The sequence below is a fragment of the Salmo trutta genome, chromosome 13, assembly GCF_901001165.1.
Source record: "Salmo trutta chromosome 13, fSalTru1.1, whole genome shotgun sequence".
Taxonomy (NCBI): Eukaryota; Metazoa; Chordata; class Actinopteri; order Salmoniformes; family Salmonidae; genus Salmo; species Salmo trutta.
In genome coordinates, this window is record NC_042969.1 from 52,345,755 (window position 1) to 52,362,827 (window position 17,073).

Genomic DNA, 17,073 nt, shown 5'->3' on the forward strand with positions numbered 1-17,073 from the left:
TTATATTCACAAGTGCATTGCCACCAGTGAGTGCATCGCTCCCTCCCTCTCGTGCACAGCTCAGTTCCCCTCCCTCTCTGCATCTCATGTTTTAGTGAAACCTATTAGCCTACATGGTATTCCCAACGAGGCACAATGCAACACCTCCACACCAGCTCATTTGAACTAAATTCACGGTTTGACTTGAAGACATGGAAGTGAATAAGATAGGTTTCTCTCTGCAAGCTACTTACTTGGTCAGCAAGTAGGCCTACAAAGAGAGACGCGGAAAGTACTCGCTGGTGGGAATGAGGAGGAAAGACATCGGACTGGGCGTGCCGCTGCTAGTCCGGAGCTGAGATTGCATCTCACCCCACCCGCTCGCTCTCCTAGGGGTGATCCACAGAATTGTTGTGTAAATCATTCACGGTCATTTGTCATTCGCCCAATAACCTCATTGAGACGTATATCAGGTGACAGCGATGTAATTCCTTGATATAGCAAATTCCTATAGGTTGTTTTACTTTCACTGGATATTTTTTTTTAAAGTGTTGGCTTTGTATGAGGTTGTTGGAACCCAGCTATGGATTTTGGAGAAACGCTGGACACGCCTGCACCTTGTATTTTGGACAAAGTTCAAGGTTGCTGCATAATTTTTCTCCAAAATGCATGAGTGATTGTTTTTGGATAACGGTACCGTCCGTTTCAATTCACTGGACTGTGTTTCTAACAATTGTATGTTTTCTTTGATTTTGGGGGGGAACGGACAACACAACGTTTCAAAGAACGTTGTGCCAGGAACCATTGGATAAATGTGATCAGCATGTTAGTCAAGGACATTTTGCACTGCAACCGAGGTGCGAAGAGGCATTGCTACCCAGCACAGATGAAACCGAATCGATTGACTAAAACCCCCTTATAGTAGTAACTTTCCACTATTATATCTTTGTTATTCCTGTGCGTTTTCCAGCGTGTGTTTGCTATACCTGTGGCCGGTGGTGGTACCTGAAGCTTGTCTCCTGTCTGGGTGTGCGTCTTTTCGCGTTCAGACATTTCCCTGCGCTGCCCGACTGGCGTTGCTATAGAGCAACCCTACGCCGTCTCTGTATCACCCCGGGCAGGAACGGATCCATCCGTGTGGGGACAGAAGTGCAAAGTTGGACGCTAATCGCCAGGCACCGTGCGTTCGAGAGCGGGATCTTTCGACTTTGAGGGACTGGAGAGAGGGCTCAAACCAAAAAGGTAGGCTAATTGATAACGTATTAATGATGTAAACGTGTTCGAAAATGAAATGGCGGTTTCTGCGACTTGGAATGCAATTTCGCATGAGAACAGCCCTGAACATTGCTGCATTTTTATTAGTTGAAGAATTACCGGCATGTACTACTGATGATAGCCTGCACCGCCATCCTTGTGCCAACATGAATTCTAATATTTGACGTCCATTTGATTAAATATAGTATATTTGTGCACGAATGAGTATGTTTTCCATTCTAGCTAATAATGCACGAACATGTGAATTTATGTTTTTTAAGCATATTTACGTTATCAAAGCAAGGTATTTTATGCAGTGTCTCAATGATGTACAGAAATGAGTGAAACACTAAAACATGTTTAGGCCTAATTGGTGTCATTTACGAAATTGTGTGCTTTGTGGTTGCCAGAGCTTCCTGCAATCCTGACCGCATTGGAATGCGTTAGCTCTGTTGGAATGAGGACACATTTTAGGTATGTTTAAATTGCTTTTGTGCTTGCAGTGACTAGCTATATAGGGGCGAAAGAAACAGCAAGGAATGTGGTTGGTAAGGTAGACTACACTGAAATCAGAACTAGCACTGTTCTCGCTGGCAGATATGGCTGGGTGAGACTTTTCAGCACCATGGACAGCTCTCCAACGTTAGCAATGAGTTCACTGACGAATTGGCTGCATGAGACTCTCAGTGCAATAGACAGCTCCCGAAACGGTATCCTTGAAACTTTACCGTTTTGAGAGCCAGAGGTCATTATGTATTTTACGATGCATCATGATCAAATGAATAGTCATGAATATATTAGTTATCTGCTGCACAAACAAACGATAGATAATAGATAACTGTGACTCAGGCGATGTGTCTGCCTCGATAACGGTCATATGGAGCATTACAAGGTGCTCTACTTTATATCACTCGCACTTCACACCCACACACTTATTCTCACAGAGACGGCCTCACACACAGACAAAAAACCACTCAGCACCTAGCCTACATACTCTCATGTACGAAATGTAGTGAGTGCACTTCTATCTAGGCTACAATGTAATTAAAAGACAGCTAAATCACTAATCTTCAGGCATCAGCGATTAGGGCGTCATTTGATTTGAAGGTCATATCTGACACAATTCTGATAGCCTTTTTGAAATATGACGTGCCTCTAATGTGCACCAATTAGCATTTTCGTTTCCATTGTGACAGCCTTGCCTCTAGGTCAGCCAGCACCTGTGATACCCTATTCTGGTGCCAAATATGGATAGGTTTGTATTTAGCATAGAGGATGACTATTGGTGAGCTGAATATGAAAAGCTCTCAATAATATTCAGGCCCTGTAGACTAATAGACACAAGATAGATTTTTGCAATTTTCATTTTAAACCTCATAAAAAGGCCAAATTACTTTATTGACCAGTCAATAGCTGAAGACCACTTTGCTGCCTGGTGTTAGAATTTGTGCCTCCTTGGGGAGGGACTGCACAGGATGAAGGCTGAACCATTGTCATGAGAGAGTCTCTGTGTGTGTGTGTGTGTGTGTGTGTGTGTGTGTGTGTGTGTGTGTGTGTGTGTGTGTGTGTGTGTGTGTGTGTCTAGGTTATATTTTATGTACTGCTGTAGCTCAGAAAAAGCATGTTGACACCTTCCTAGCAGTGTGTGTGTGTGTGTGTGTGTGTGTGTGTGTGTGTGTGTGTGTGTGTGTGTGTGTGTGTGTGTGTGTGTGTGTGTGTGTGTTTGTGTGTGTGTGTGAGTTCCAACTCATAGCCCATGGGTGGGATTAGGTGGACACGGCTGGTGCTAACAAAAATGCATTTGTACCTGGCTACTCCAGGCTGTCTGGTGTTCTGTGCCTGCCCAGAGCGGGCTCTCTGTCAGTAGGGTGAGAATTAGAACAGAGTAGCCCATTATGGTGGAATAGACACCCTGAGGCATATGGATCCGCTCTCTCTCTTCATTCCCTCCCCAGTCAAGACCACGCCTCCCCAGCCCAGCTCAGCAACGGTTCATGCCCTTGACTATCCCACATTGTGTTAAGTGTGGGCTGTGCAGTCCTATTGTGTCTGTTAACATTCGAGACAGCTGTGAAGATGGAGTTAGTGGGTAGGTAGGGACCTAACAGGGCCTAGTCTTGCGCTTTTGTGAGGCAGGTCAGGTTGTAGTGGATTAGCTTCACTGTTACAGCCTGCTTTGATCCATAGAGTCTGGCATCCAGCAAGCAACTCTCTCCATGCGCTACCTGAATGAACTTCACCTGTAGTCACACAATGGAATACAAACTGAGACTTGCTGTTGGTTTAGGGTGGTTTTATTACAATGTAGGTGTGTTATTGTGAATTACCCATGCAGGGAATTATTTAGAACAGCTAGGTTGGTAAGGTGAATCCCTTATAGATTTAGCCTTTTTGCGGTCCATCATGGTCTGTCAAACACAATACACACACAGCGATAGCTCAAGGGAGTTTTTACTTTAACTCCCAGCCTTCCCTTCTTTCCATCAAAGCTGAAGACTTGGCACATGTTAAATAACTTGTCTGAACTACCCCGCATGGAAATAAACCTGAAATAGCCACACTCACTCATTGCAGTCTCTTCCCTGCTTTCAGGGTGTGTAAATGTCGCCCTCTGATTCAACTCCTGTAAACAGGTTCCCCATGCTGGGGCACTATATAGATTAGAAAAGGGGAATTACAAGGGGAGAAAAGGATAGAATGCATACCGTTGCTACCATCATTGCACCATAAGACATCATGGGGGAAAATGTCTAAGGCTTTGAGCGAGACCGTGGATAAATGGCACCCAATTATCTCAATCACCGTTGTGTGAACAGTGGCGTGGTTGCTGTCAGCATTAAGATAAAAATAGACTGTGTGAACCACAAATCTACAGCATTGCGGCTGCAGCCCATACTGTACTGTTGTAATTGGCTGGGGTTTGTTTTCTCATTGTTTTGGGCAAGTGTAATCCTCTTTTGCAACTGTTATAGAGAAAATGTGTATGCTTCAGTCAGTAGCCTAATCGGGTTGATGAACTTCAGATGTGGGCAGAACTCATGTAGAAGGGTGGCATTTCCCATCCGCAATAGGCATGAAATTAATGCATAAACCAAACTCAACAGCTTGCAAGCATGAGCTCATACACAATTTGATACATAAAAAAAAGAAAATGTTTTATTGTCACACACTTGATAGGTGCATCGAAACGTGATGTTTTACAGCCATAGTAGTATGGCACCCCTGGAGCAAATTAGGGTTAAGTGCCTTGCTCAAGGGCACATCAACAGATTTTTACTTTGTCAGCTCAGCTATTTGAACTAGCAACCTTTCAGTTTCTGGCCCTATGCACTAAAACGCTAGGCTACCTGCTGCCCTATAAAAGCTATACATGCATAAGCATGAGGTCATTAACTAGTAGTTATCAGGAATTAAGGTAAGACCCAAGTGCAGACTGTGTGAAGTAACAATGTTTATTATAACCACAGGGGCAGGCAAACGACAGGTCAAGGTAGGCAGGGGTCAATAATCCAGAACAGAGGCCAAGGTACAGGACGGCAGGCAGGCTCAGGTCAGGCAGATGTCGGTAATACAGAGGTGGAGCAAAGTGTAACGCGGGTCGTCTAATGGGGACCAAGACGCGGCGTGTGACGTGCTCATATTCACTTTTATTTAACTCTCAAACAACAAAACGACCATAAACAGTCCCGTCAGATGCAACATACAGGAAACAACCACCCACCAAACACAGGAAAAAACACCCCTAGTAAATAGGACCTTCAATTAGAGGCAACGAGGAACAGCTGCCTCCAATTGAAGGTCAACCCAAGAAACTTAAACATAGAAATAGACATACTAGAACAAACATAGAAATATTCTAACATAGAACATAAACCCAAAAACCCCGAAACACATGAAACAAACACCCCCTGCCACGCCCTGACCAAACTACAATAACAAATAACCCCCTTTACTGGTCAGGACGTAACATTACCCCCCCCCCCCGACAGGTGCAGACCCCGTATGCACCTCAATTTTTTTAATTTTTTTAAATTAACCCCAAATAAAGGGAGGGAAGGGAGGGTGGCCACCATCACCGACGGTTCCTGTGCTAGACCCCCCCTTCCCAAACCTCCCCCCACGGAGGTGGCTCTGGCTCCAGGCTTAATCCCCACTCTAACCTGTAACCTGTCCACCCCTGCTAAAGGCTCAGGGCTGTGGCCCACCGCTGAAGGCGCCGGGCTGAGATGCGACTCTGGCTGTGCCGGACTGGCGGGCGCAGCCCCGGACTGTGGGCCGTCTCTGTCGGTTCCGGACTGTGGGCTGTCTCTGTCGGTTCCAGACTGTGGGCCGTCTGTCGGTTCCGGACTGTGGGCCGTCTCTGTCGGTTCCGGACTGTAGGACGTTGCCGGAAGCACTGGACGGGGAACTGTCGCCGGAAGCTCTAGACGGGGCACTGTCGCCAGAAGCTCTAGATGGGGCACTGTTGCCGGAAGCTCGAGAAGGGGCACTGTCGCCGGAAGCTCTAGAAGGGGCACTGTCGCTGGAAGCTCTAGACAGGGCACTGTCGCCGGAAGCTCTAGACCGGGACTGCGCACTAAAGGCCTGATGCGTGGGACTGGCTTTGGAGGCGCCAGACTAGTGACACGCACCACAGGGCTAGTGCGAGGAGCAGGAACAGGACGTACTGGACTGGGCAGGCGCACTAAAGGCCTGGTGCGTGGGGTTGGCTTAGGAGGCGCCAGCCTAGTAACACGCACCTCAGAGCTAGTGCGAGGAGCAGGACGTACTGGACTGTGGAGGCTTACCGGAGAGAGAGTGCGAGAAGGAGGCACATGCTCGACACAATAAGCATGGGGAGTTTGCTCAGGGCTTGCCCCTGGCCCAGCCAAACTACCCGTGTGCCCCCCCCCCAAAAAAAATGTTTTGGGGCTGTCTCTCGTTCTTCCCCGGTAGGCTCCAATATCGTTCAATAACTTGCCCCCAAGTCCAGTTTCTCCTCTCCATCCATTCCAATACCGACCAGGTGTCCATCTCTGCCCGGGCATGCCGCTTGATCCAGTCATGGTGGGTGGTTCTGTAACGAGGGTCGTCTAATGGGGACCAAGACTCGGCGTGTGACGTGCTCATATTCACTTTTATTTAACTCTCAAACAACAAAACAACCGTAAACAGTCCCGTCAGGTGCAACATACACAAAACAGGAAACAACCACCCACAAAACACAGGAAAAAACACCCCTACGAAATAGGACCTTCAATTAGAGGCAACGAGGAACAGCTGACTCCAATTGAAGGTCAACCCAAGAAACTTAAACATAGAAATAGACATACTAGAACAAACATAGAAATATACTAACATAGAACATAAACCTGAAACACATAAAACAAACACCCCCTGCCACGCCCTGACCAAACTACAATAACAAATAACCCCCTTTACTGGTCAGGATGTGACACAAAGGTACAGGACGGCAGGCAGGCTCTGGGTCAGAGACAGGCAGTGAGTGGTCAGGCGGGCAGGCACACGGCCAGGACAGGCAAAGGTCAAAAACCAGGAGGACGAGAAAAAGAGACTAGGGGAAAAACACGAGCTGAGACAAAACACTGGTAGGCTTGAACAAACAAGACAAACTGGCAACAGACAGAGAACACAGGTATAAATACATAGGGGATAATGGGGAAGATGGGCGACACCTGGAGGGGTATGGAGACAAGGACAGGTGAAACGGATCAGGGTGTGACAAGTAATGATGTGTGTGGGGTTAATTTGCTGGAAATACCAATGCAGATGGGAAAAGATAGGGGAGGGACTGTATGATCAATCCATGATAAGTTTCCATATCATTGTTAGTTCAGTGAAATTTATGTTTGCCTCATCATTGGTTAGAGTAGTGGCCTTTAATTGCATAATGGCAATACATTACATAACACATGTATAATGAAATTATACAATATGTAAATTGTTTTGTTTTCAAACAAAGGCTTACTCACAGATATTCAGGATGTCCTGGATATGGTACACCTTTGGATTAGTTGATCTCTCTGTCCATCAGAAGGTCTACAATCATACGTCCCTCTGTGTGAATTAAGGTGTGTGGCCATCACCACCTGAGCTTTGGTCCTAATCCCCATTTGATGATGGTTTGATCCACGTGCAGTGAGGCCTTGCTTGCCCTTTTCAGTGAGCTGGCAGGCCCTCAATACCTCCTCAGGGCTGCTGGCTGTTCTGTTGTGATCTAGCTGCCCACTGACCCTCAATAGTCTCCTCCACCATTGATCCCACTTTCACCCCAAGCTCAGCCATCACTTTCACCTTGAATATCCTCCTCCTCTTCGTCCTCCTCTTCTCTTTCCCTCTTTCTTTTCCCTTAATGTACATTATTGGAGAGGTTGGAGCATTTAAACAAACAACTAGTTATAAATGCTTTAAAGAGCATTACTCATGACATATTCTTCACAAATAATGTATGTTTGTCATGCTGTATAAAGTGTGACATAATAGCTCCTGCTCCAAAACCTTAACACATTCAGTAGTTGTTTGTTTAAAGTGGGACTGAGCTTTTTTTTAACACCAACATTCCTCTGAGCTTCAATATGCACACACCCATACTCTCACGTAGCGTAGGTTACGACCCACATTAGTCAGTGACTGGAGCCGACAAGCTTAGTTTTATGGATTCTGAAATAGGCCATGGTTGACATCATTACAGAAAATAATGTTGCCGCATCCATTACAAGGCTGTGCTTGTGATGATATGAGCTGGCAACAGTGAAAATATCCAGCTCTGTAAATATGTTGTTCTAAGGATGAATGCAATGATAGGTCGGTCACCCCTGGTTAAAGGAGATACTCAATGGCAAGAAATCAAAACAATAAGACCATCATGGCTGTCATTGTACATCAGAGAGTAATCAGCAAGGAGAAAAGACACTGGGTGAGAAAAAACACTGGGTGTGAATGAGAGGTCATGATTACCTTTCCCTCCAGCTCGTAAATCACGACAGCTGGCGCAACACCCCGGATCATATTTCCACCAGAGGCAATAGAGAACTTCAGAGGGGAGATTAAAGTGGGGGATAATAGTTTCTTGAGCTGTCTGCCTTTATTGTTGGCTAAAAGCCTCGTTATCCAATAAAAATGATTCATAAATAGTTCATGGAAATACATGGATAGTCAAGTCCCTACTGGTTGCTTGATGAAAGGTTGATATGCAATTCAATCTAAACTGCTTTTGTCTTTTTTGGGATCACGCAGTTAGTTGATCGATGCAAGATCAACAATGTGTAATGAGTGAGATGATCTTTTTTCAATGTGTCTGTGAGTGGAGGGTAACAAAATTGACCCTGCATGTACTGTAAGCAATAAGTATTCCTCTCCTGTGCTTCCTCGATCATCAATTTTCTACTGTGCACTTAGTCCAACGCTGCTTGGCTCTCCATGCTCCACCCTCCCACTCAGAGCCAGGTCAACGGTAGAGGAAACAAGTGCTCACCGGGGTCAAGGCAGGGGGGTCCCTGCGGTGTCACCCAGTGTCGGCCTATTTGGAGGATGATGGGGCCCTATAGACGATTGATGCTTCCGTTCTCAACCAGCTAGACCCACCAACACAGACTAGTCTAGAGACTATAGCTGCAGGTGCAATATACAGATCCTTAATGCTGCAGTATAGTTCCAGTCTAAGACACTAGCTAGGCAAATTGACTCGTCTTTCAATCAATGGCTTTCATCAATTTGTAGCTATGAAAATGGAGAGGTACCGCATCCATTGTGGACAGTAGAGGAGCGCTGTAGTACCCTGCATTATTTAATCCCTGTTGTTCTACCTCACCACTGTGTTTTCTTATGTGTAATATGTTTGCTTTGACTGTTTGTAACCATGGCCAGGATTTGTTGTGCGTCTGCGAACAAATTTGTTCGAGAGGAGTGCGAGAGGAGTGCACACCTCCAGTAGCCATGCCTGCCTCTGCATACTGTATGTAGGTCTAAGGTCTCGAGATGAGCAGCCGAAGGCGATCACGTCCGGGTGGAGAGAGGCTTGGTACTACATGAGGTTTTAACGAGCCTGTTTAACAGCACAGTAGCCTGGTCATGTAGGTGCAGACACCTGGAAAGAGAAGCAATTAGCCATGGAGCACAGCCTCAAAATATATTAGACCTTCTAAAGACAACTGGATTATTGAATTTCTCACGTGTGTATGCATATGTACATGCACGTGGATGTGTGTTGTTTGCAAGCTACAGCAACATATTAACCAAAGATGGTTTAGTTTTCATGCTGCGTTAACATTACACACTTACCCCATTGTATTGTAGTGACTGTGGCGTTGATAAGCACAATTACAGCTCCCCCAAGGGAGCTAGCTTTCTTGCTAATGTGCCCATCTCTGGACCCCAAGGTTCTATTCACGCCTTAGATCTTGTGCTTCTCCCTTATTTCATTAACCTTTTACTGCAGTGGGCTAAATCAGGTTGTATCTTGGTAGTCTTTAAACAAGTCTACTTTGTAAAAAAGTACACACCTCACACACATGGTTATGGGCTTAAAAAAGAAGACACCTGTACCATGTCAGATATAACATTGAAAAGTGTTCAATTTTGATTTTGCTTCAAAATTGTTTCTTTGAAGGAATGTTTATTAACCTTTCACGTGTGAGTTCCAAATATTTCTCATGGTCATTCCAGCATGAGTTTTTGTTTGTTGTTATGTGTGTGTGATCGCAGAATGGACTCACCGTTCCAAAATGGGATTGTTACGCAACAGGACAGTTAACCCACGCCGCCCTCAAGCAAATTCACGCCGCCTGCTAATTATCTATAGGCTATGTTTCAACTTGTCAATTTGAGTTTGATATTCTAACAACAGTTTGAATTGAGGTGTGTTCGGCTTCCTCGTTAATTCACATTGAGGTATCCCATTTCACTTTTGCGGACAATTTACATTTGAGGCATTACTGAGTAGGGCAAACTTTTTTATCTTCGTCGAGAGCCCAAGCACAAACTTTTTCCTCCCTGGAACATTTTACGGCTTGCACCCAAACTACTAATAATAACTTTGGTGTGTGTTCCTGTGACAGTAAGTGTCTTATTAAGCTATCATCATAGTTTCTGTATGTTGTGATGTCATTTCTACTGTAACACACCATATGTATGTATGGAGCATAATGTATTTACAGTTTTATTCACGTTTTCAAGTACTGGTGACAAATCATGTATTGCGATTCTTGCATAGATTGTCATAGACACAAATTATACTTTTTTGAAGGTTGTACTGATTGTGATGAGCTAATGCGAAGCTATTTGCCAGCTGTGTGTGGCGCCATGTTTGTTGACATCATACAATGCATTCCGGTTGTCACGTAAATGTCTGTCCAAAGATATTATAACAAAACGAGGTGAAGGGATGGTTCACTCATCTTTCAATTAAGCATCCGGAAGTGAATGAGGGAAGTGAATGATGCTAGATGACACACCCCTTTCAACATCCATATACAAACAGACCCAACTCATCTTGTAACCTCTTAGCTTTGGTTGATGAGAAAAAACAAACATGGCGGCGAGCACAAACTACCCATCATCGGATTACTTCAGATTTTTCTAAAGTGTTTCACAATTTTTTTGGGATCACTGGTGAGGTCACCTGTGGTGATGAATTTTAAATAGCAATTGCTATTAGCTAATTCATATTATGGTTTCTGTCAGCTGAGAGTTGACCGTTTGTGTCACTCTTTCCCCAGTTAGTGCTACGACTAATGTAGACTACATTTTCCGGTATGGATGAGAATTGTGCTATGCTGTTGCTATTTCTGTGACTGTCTGAATATTGCATCCAAAACTAAACTGCTCACATTAAGGACATAACCTTGTAAAGACTGTGTTTGTGCAATACGTTTCTGTGAAAACAGTTTGGCCAGCTCAAACACTGACTGTTGCGTCAATCGTAACTGGACGTTCTAAATAAGTATGCTGCAGGGACCACTGTAGAATGATCACACCCGTGTGTTCGTACGAGTCAAAGGGTTAATTATTAAATTATGAAAAATATTATTAACATTCCACCCATGAGGCCACTAGAGGGCGATTTTGTCATTTTACGGCAAGAACAGTATCATAGTAAATGGATCTCTTCCACAAAATTCTGATCACATTTGAATTTAATGTTAGTTCCAATCACATCATTCTAGTTTTGCTTCAGAGTGCTTCATATTTTTCCTGTGTGTGTCAGAATGCAGTTTTCAATCTCATCTCGGTGACAAGGAAATGGCATATCCATTGCTCATTCGTGCTTCAATATCCGAAGGCGCAATGCACTCAAATAGCCTGAGATTGAGGACAAGAGAGAGAGTGAATGAGGATTCTGAGCTTCTCGCTCTGATCTCAAAAAACATGAATTTTCTAACTTCACTTTGTCAGCACTTTGATATGACCCGCAGCCTTTCAAGTGCTAATCACTAATTTGTGTCTCCACTTTTTTCGACGGGCGAAAAGGACTGATAACCGCCCCGTTCTTGAGATTCTCAGATAATTTAAAATCCAATACAAAAGGATAAAGTGTATTGGATAAAAAGAGGGAAGATTCGTTGCCAAAGCTCTGGGTTTTGCCGCATTAAAGTGTAAATGACACTTTATCCCACACATAAAAAATGGAATCTTATTAATCTAGCTAGCAGACTTGCACTACAGCAATGTAATGTGCCCACTATGAAATGATCATTGATTTAATATCTTACATATCAATTTACTCTGTTGGCTATTTACTGTAGGCCTTCATTGTAAATAAGAATTTGTTCTTAACTGACTTGTCTAGTTAAATAAAGGTTCAAAAAAATAAAAATAAACTGGATCATTTTAATACCTCTCTGAACAGCGGTCCAGTGAAATATGCCCAGGGTAATTAAAATCAGCTTTTTTCTACATCCTCTTGTTAAATCTAATAAAAAAGGGATGAACTGAAAAGAGAGTAGCACACATGCATGCAGGTACGCACCCACACACACACACACACTTCCTTTCTCTCTTTCTTCCTGTCTATCTACCTGTCTCTCGTTCTCTATCTCTCACTATCTCTACCTACCTCTCTTACCTCTCTCTTTCTCACCCTATCTCTCAGTGATACAGCATATGACTTCTCCTAGCCCTATTTTTCTATTTGGGCCATGGAGTAATCCATGTGTCAGAGAGAACACAAAATAATCAGTAGGTGTGAGCCTTGAGTATTTGGAGTGTGAGAGCTCCATCCCTCTTGTAATTCTGCACTTGATGTATTCCCCATGAAAGGGATCCTCATAAATTTTTCATATGAGGCTCTGCAATGCATTGTGGGTTGAGTGCTGTAAGGAGAGAGTAACGGTGGCTCAGCAAACTTGTTTCAACCATTAATTGCTTCAATTGATCATCTGATCAATACCTGATAGCAAATATATTTAGAAAACCTCACACTCCCATTTCCAATGTCCTCCTTCTCCCCATCCTTTCAGCTCAGCCTTGCGCTCCCATGTCACACATACACACACAAATGCACACACAAATACGCACGCATGCACACACTCTTTCTCTCCTTCTCTTTTCTGAACCTTAGCACTCATTGATCAGTTGGTGGGTGGGGTGAAGCAGGCTTTTACTACCTGCAGCCTGAGTCCATCCAGAGTGGCTGTGGTGGCTGAGCTCCCTGCTGAGACTGGGGTGATTAGATTCCTACTGGGCCCTGACACTGTCTGGCACCAACCACTGTTTCCCATCATGCACTGGAAGCTGAGGAAAATGGTTTCCCCCTGCCCAGCAGCAGCAGCACACAGCACACAGATAGAGCTATGTAGGCCACCCTGCAAAATGTTTTCAGAAGTCAGGCTGCCCTTTAGACGCAATGGAGTTGGAACTCTGGAGGAGATGTCTCTGCAGGTTGATATTCATTTTACATTTACATTTTAGTCATTTAGCAGATGCTCTTATCCAGAGCGACTTACAGTAGTGAACGCATACATTTCCTTTCATTTCATGCGTTTATGCAGAGGGGTTAGAATAGCACAATCAGAGTAATCATTCAGATGTTATATTGAGTATCTCATACTATTTGCCATTTGTCTACTCTTAATTAAATTAGTTACTACTACAGTAGGTCACCTATCATGGAACATGAATCATCCAGCATTTACGTGTGTGTATTGCACTACATACATGACAAGTGTTCCGTTTATGTTTCTGGAATCTCTTCCCTGGAGCAATACAGAGACTCTTTTCCCTGGATACAAATTATATGGTAAACCCCAAGGCAATAATCTCAGGATATCTGGTTGCTCTGAGGCAGCACATGAGCATATCAGGGATTACAGACAAGAGCAACATTGACAGATAAGATTTTGGGCTGTGCTTGGGTAGAGGCAAGGTCAAGAAAGTACATTTTTGTTGTTGTCTTCCCAAGACCACAAATTGATTTCATAGGAGTAGGAGTATGTGAGTGTAACCAATTAAAAGGGAAATAATAGTCTAATAATGTTTTCAGAGTAGTGAACAATGTAACATTCGATCTACCCTTGCAAATCGCAAGACTTTCTGCCAAAGCTTTGGTCAAAGATTTAGCTCCATATACCCCCAAAACCCCTCCCCAGTAAAAATCAATTCCCATGTACCATCAAATGAAAAGCAATCCTAGTAGCTCTCATTGTTACGGCTACATCTCAGCTCTGCAAAGCCCCCCACCAAGGAACTGCAGAGGGAGGCTATTTGGAATAAAAACTTTGACTGTAGCATTTCAACACCACCATGTTCCTCCTTCTGCCTTCTCCATTTCTCCCATCCCTTGTTTTCTCCATCTTCTTTTCGAAAGCAACTCAATCTCTCCTTCTCATCACCCCCCCACCACCACCCTGTCTCGAAAGGTTCCACTTTTGTTTCCCTTTCAAGAGGTAAGTAACACATTCAATCAGATTATTGAGAGACTTAATGTTATTGCTGGCTGACAGGCGGCATGATTTTGGTTTCATCCTCTTGTTTGCTTTCATTGTTCCTAGTGTCAGAGCTGTCAACACTCCCACCCCCTCTCTAACGTCCCCATTGCTCATCAACCCCATCGCCATCAGCCACAAAAATTGCAAGGAGTATGAGACGACTCATGCGCAACGAACGCGAGTCAATGAACACACACACTTTATATTCATGTGGGCTAAGTAGAAAATGGAAGAAGGAAAGAGAGAGAAAGGGGGACAAATGGTGATTGATTCGCCGTACTGAAGAAGTTAAGCAGTTTTACCTAATACTGTATGTGTTGAGGCATACTATATGTGACTGACCACCTCGACTCGGTCTTAAGTAGCAAAATTTGAAACTGTGTTTTTTGCATTCAATAAAAGTATGACTCAAGGGCTAGAAAATGGTATATCACATACTGTAGTTGAGGAACAATTGGAAAGTAATTCTGCTTTGAAAGTTGATCAACTTGTAACCTCACTTTTGAGAAAATGGCTCTTGAATGTTTTAGTAAACCTACTGGAGAGCTCTTCTTTGTCTACACCCGTTCAGCATCGTTCACACCCTCTTAGGCCTTTGTCCCATCCATCTCTTTAAAGATTCACATGTGAGGCCATGTGGTAAACACACACTATATCAAATAAAATAAAAGTTTATTTGTCACATGCACTGGATACAGAAGGTGGAAACGGTACAGTGATAGTATTTGCATAGGAGCAATATCAAAAACACAAAGTGTCCAGAAAAAAATATTTTATCGTTATTAGATGATGCTTACCCGGCACACTTGTCTAAATTGATGGGTCATATAAAGGAAATGCTATAACCACCAATAGTGAATGGGTCACTATTGTCTAGACATGTGCACATGTCATGAAATAGAATCGATGGCCCGTAATCACCCCCAGACACACCTGCTAATTTGATGGGTCATGTAATAATCCGGAGTCTTTTGTTTAGACATGTAGCTAGCTTGGTAGCTAGCTAAATAAAGAACCGGCATAACCCCAACTCATACTACTACCAATACAAACATTGTCAAAGCTCTAGTATGAATCTGCAGGTAGCTAAAGCTAACAAACTAGTTAACTAGCTAACAATATGCTTTAACTTGCAATATAAATGACTTCATGACAAAATTAGAAACTTAAATCTGGAAAATGTAGCTAGACTCTTACCCATATAGATGAACGCTTCACGGCAGACTGGAACCATTTAACTCTGTTTTGTTTGAAGCAACATCTTGTTTGGACAGCTTTGTCAAGTCACTCCAGTTCACACTGAATGTGGCGTGTGCAGAAAGTAGCCCATCACTTTTTCCAACTGATCTGTCGATAGAGCCTGCTAAATTCAGGGCATCAATTTTGTTGAGAAAAGTAGCAACATTTTTGTAGTTCTCGATGGCTAACATTATATATTTCAAAAACGGTGCAGTAGAAAGGCCTGTCAACACATACTGAACAGCTGACTTTATAGACAGAAGCATGCTACATGGCAGACCAATCCAAACTCGTCTCCGGGCATGTCCAGCCCATACATTATCTCAGCCAATCATGGCTAGTGGGAAGGTTCCTGGCTTTTTCTGTGGCTAAACCAACTAGGCTCGCAATTTAACAATATTATTCATATTTATGGATGGAATACAAGTTTGTTATTAAGGGACATGAAAGTTCACATGTCCCAGAAGGCATTTCTGCCAAGAAACGTGTTTATGTTCAAATTCTGCTCCTGTGATGTAGTGACATGAGACATACACCTAGTTTCCTGAAACAAGTCACATATGTGGAAGAATGAACACATTATGCTGAGAAACGTGCTGTAATGTATGGTGCAGTGCATATAGTGGTGAAGGAAGGATAGCGGGAGAAGTAGGGTAACCTAGATTCAGCAATTCCTTTTTCGAGCTCACCTTGCTTTCGATGCAGCGTCCTACAAGTTATGTCCGAAATGGTTTACTTTCTCAAAGTTTTTTTTAATTTGTAATTTTATTTCACCTTTTTTAACCAGGTAGGCCAGTTGAGAACAAGTTCTCATTTTCAACTGAGACCTGGCCAAGATAAAGCAAAGCAGTGCGACAAAAACAACAACACAGAGTTACACATGGGATAAACAAACGTACAGTCAATAACACAATAGAAAAATCTGTATACAGTGTGTGCAAGTGAAGTAAGGAGATAAGGCAATAAATAGGCCATAGTGGCGAAATAATTACAATTTAGCAATTAACACTGGAGTGATAGATGTGCAGATGAGGATGTGCAAGTGACATGTGACATGACTTTGGCTTTAAAAACGTAGTAGCTGATTGGTTGGTCCAATTTCAGGGACGATCTGGAAGACAGAGTAGTACTGTGGCTTCTTCTTGGGAATGGCTGAGAAATTGCTCATCTATGAGGTAATCCTGCATGCTGCTCCTATAATATATATATTATATTATGTCTGCCCACCGCATCACCGGAGGTAAACTACCTGCCCTCCAGGACACTTACAGCACCCGATGTCACAGGAAGGCCAAAAAGATCATCAAGGACATCAACCACCCGAGCCATGGCCATTTCACCCCGCTATTATCCAGAAGGCGAGGTCAGTACAGGTGCATCAAAGATGGGACCGATAGAGTGAAAAACAGCTTCTACTGTATCTCTACTGCCATCACACTGTTTTAAATAGCCATCACTAGACGGCTTCCATCCGGTTACACAACCCTACACCTTAGAGGCTGCTGTCCTATATACATAGACTTAGAATCACTGGCCACTCGAACACTAGTCACTTAAATTAATAATGTTTAAATAATGTTTACATACTACTATACTCATCTCTTATGTATATACAGTATTCTATTCTACTGTATTTTAGTCAATGCCACTCCGTCATTGCGCAATGTAATATTTATAT

The 17,073-nt window shown here is 43.4% G+C and overlaps 1 long non-coding RNA gene across 1 annotated transcript in view; it reads left to right on the forward strand.

Moving 5' to 3' along the window:
- Positions 1 to 420: 420 nt before the first annotated feature.
- Positions 421 to 17,073, forward strand: part of LOC115205982 (uncharacterized) — a 137,074-nt gene continuing 120,421 nt past the window's right edge. The window contains exon 1 of the long non-coding RNA XR_003880721.1: positions 421 to 1,221. This is a non-coding gene — a long non-coding RNA (uncharacterized LOC115205982). The remainder of the gene's footprint in view (positions 1,222 to 17,073) is intronic.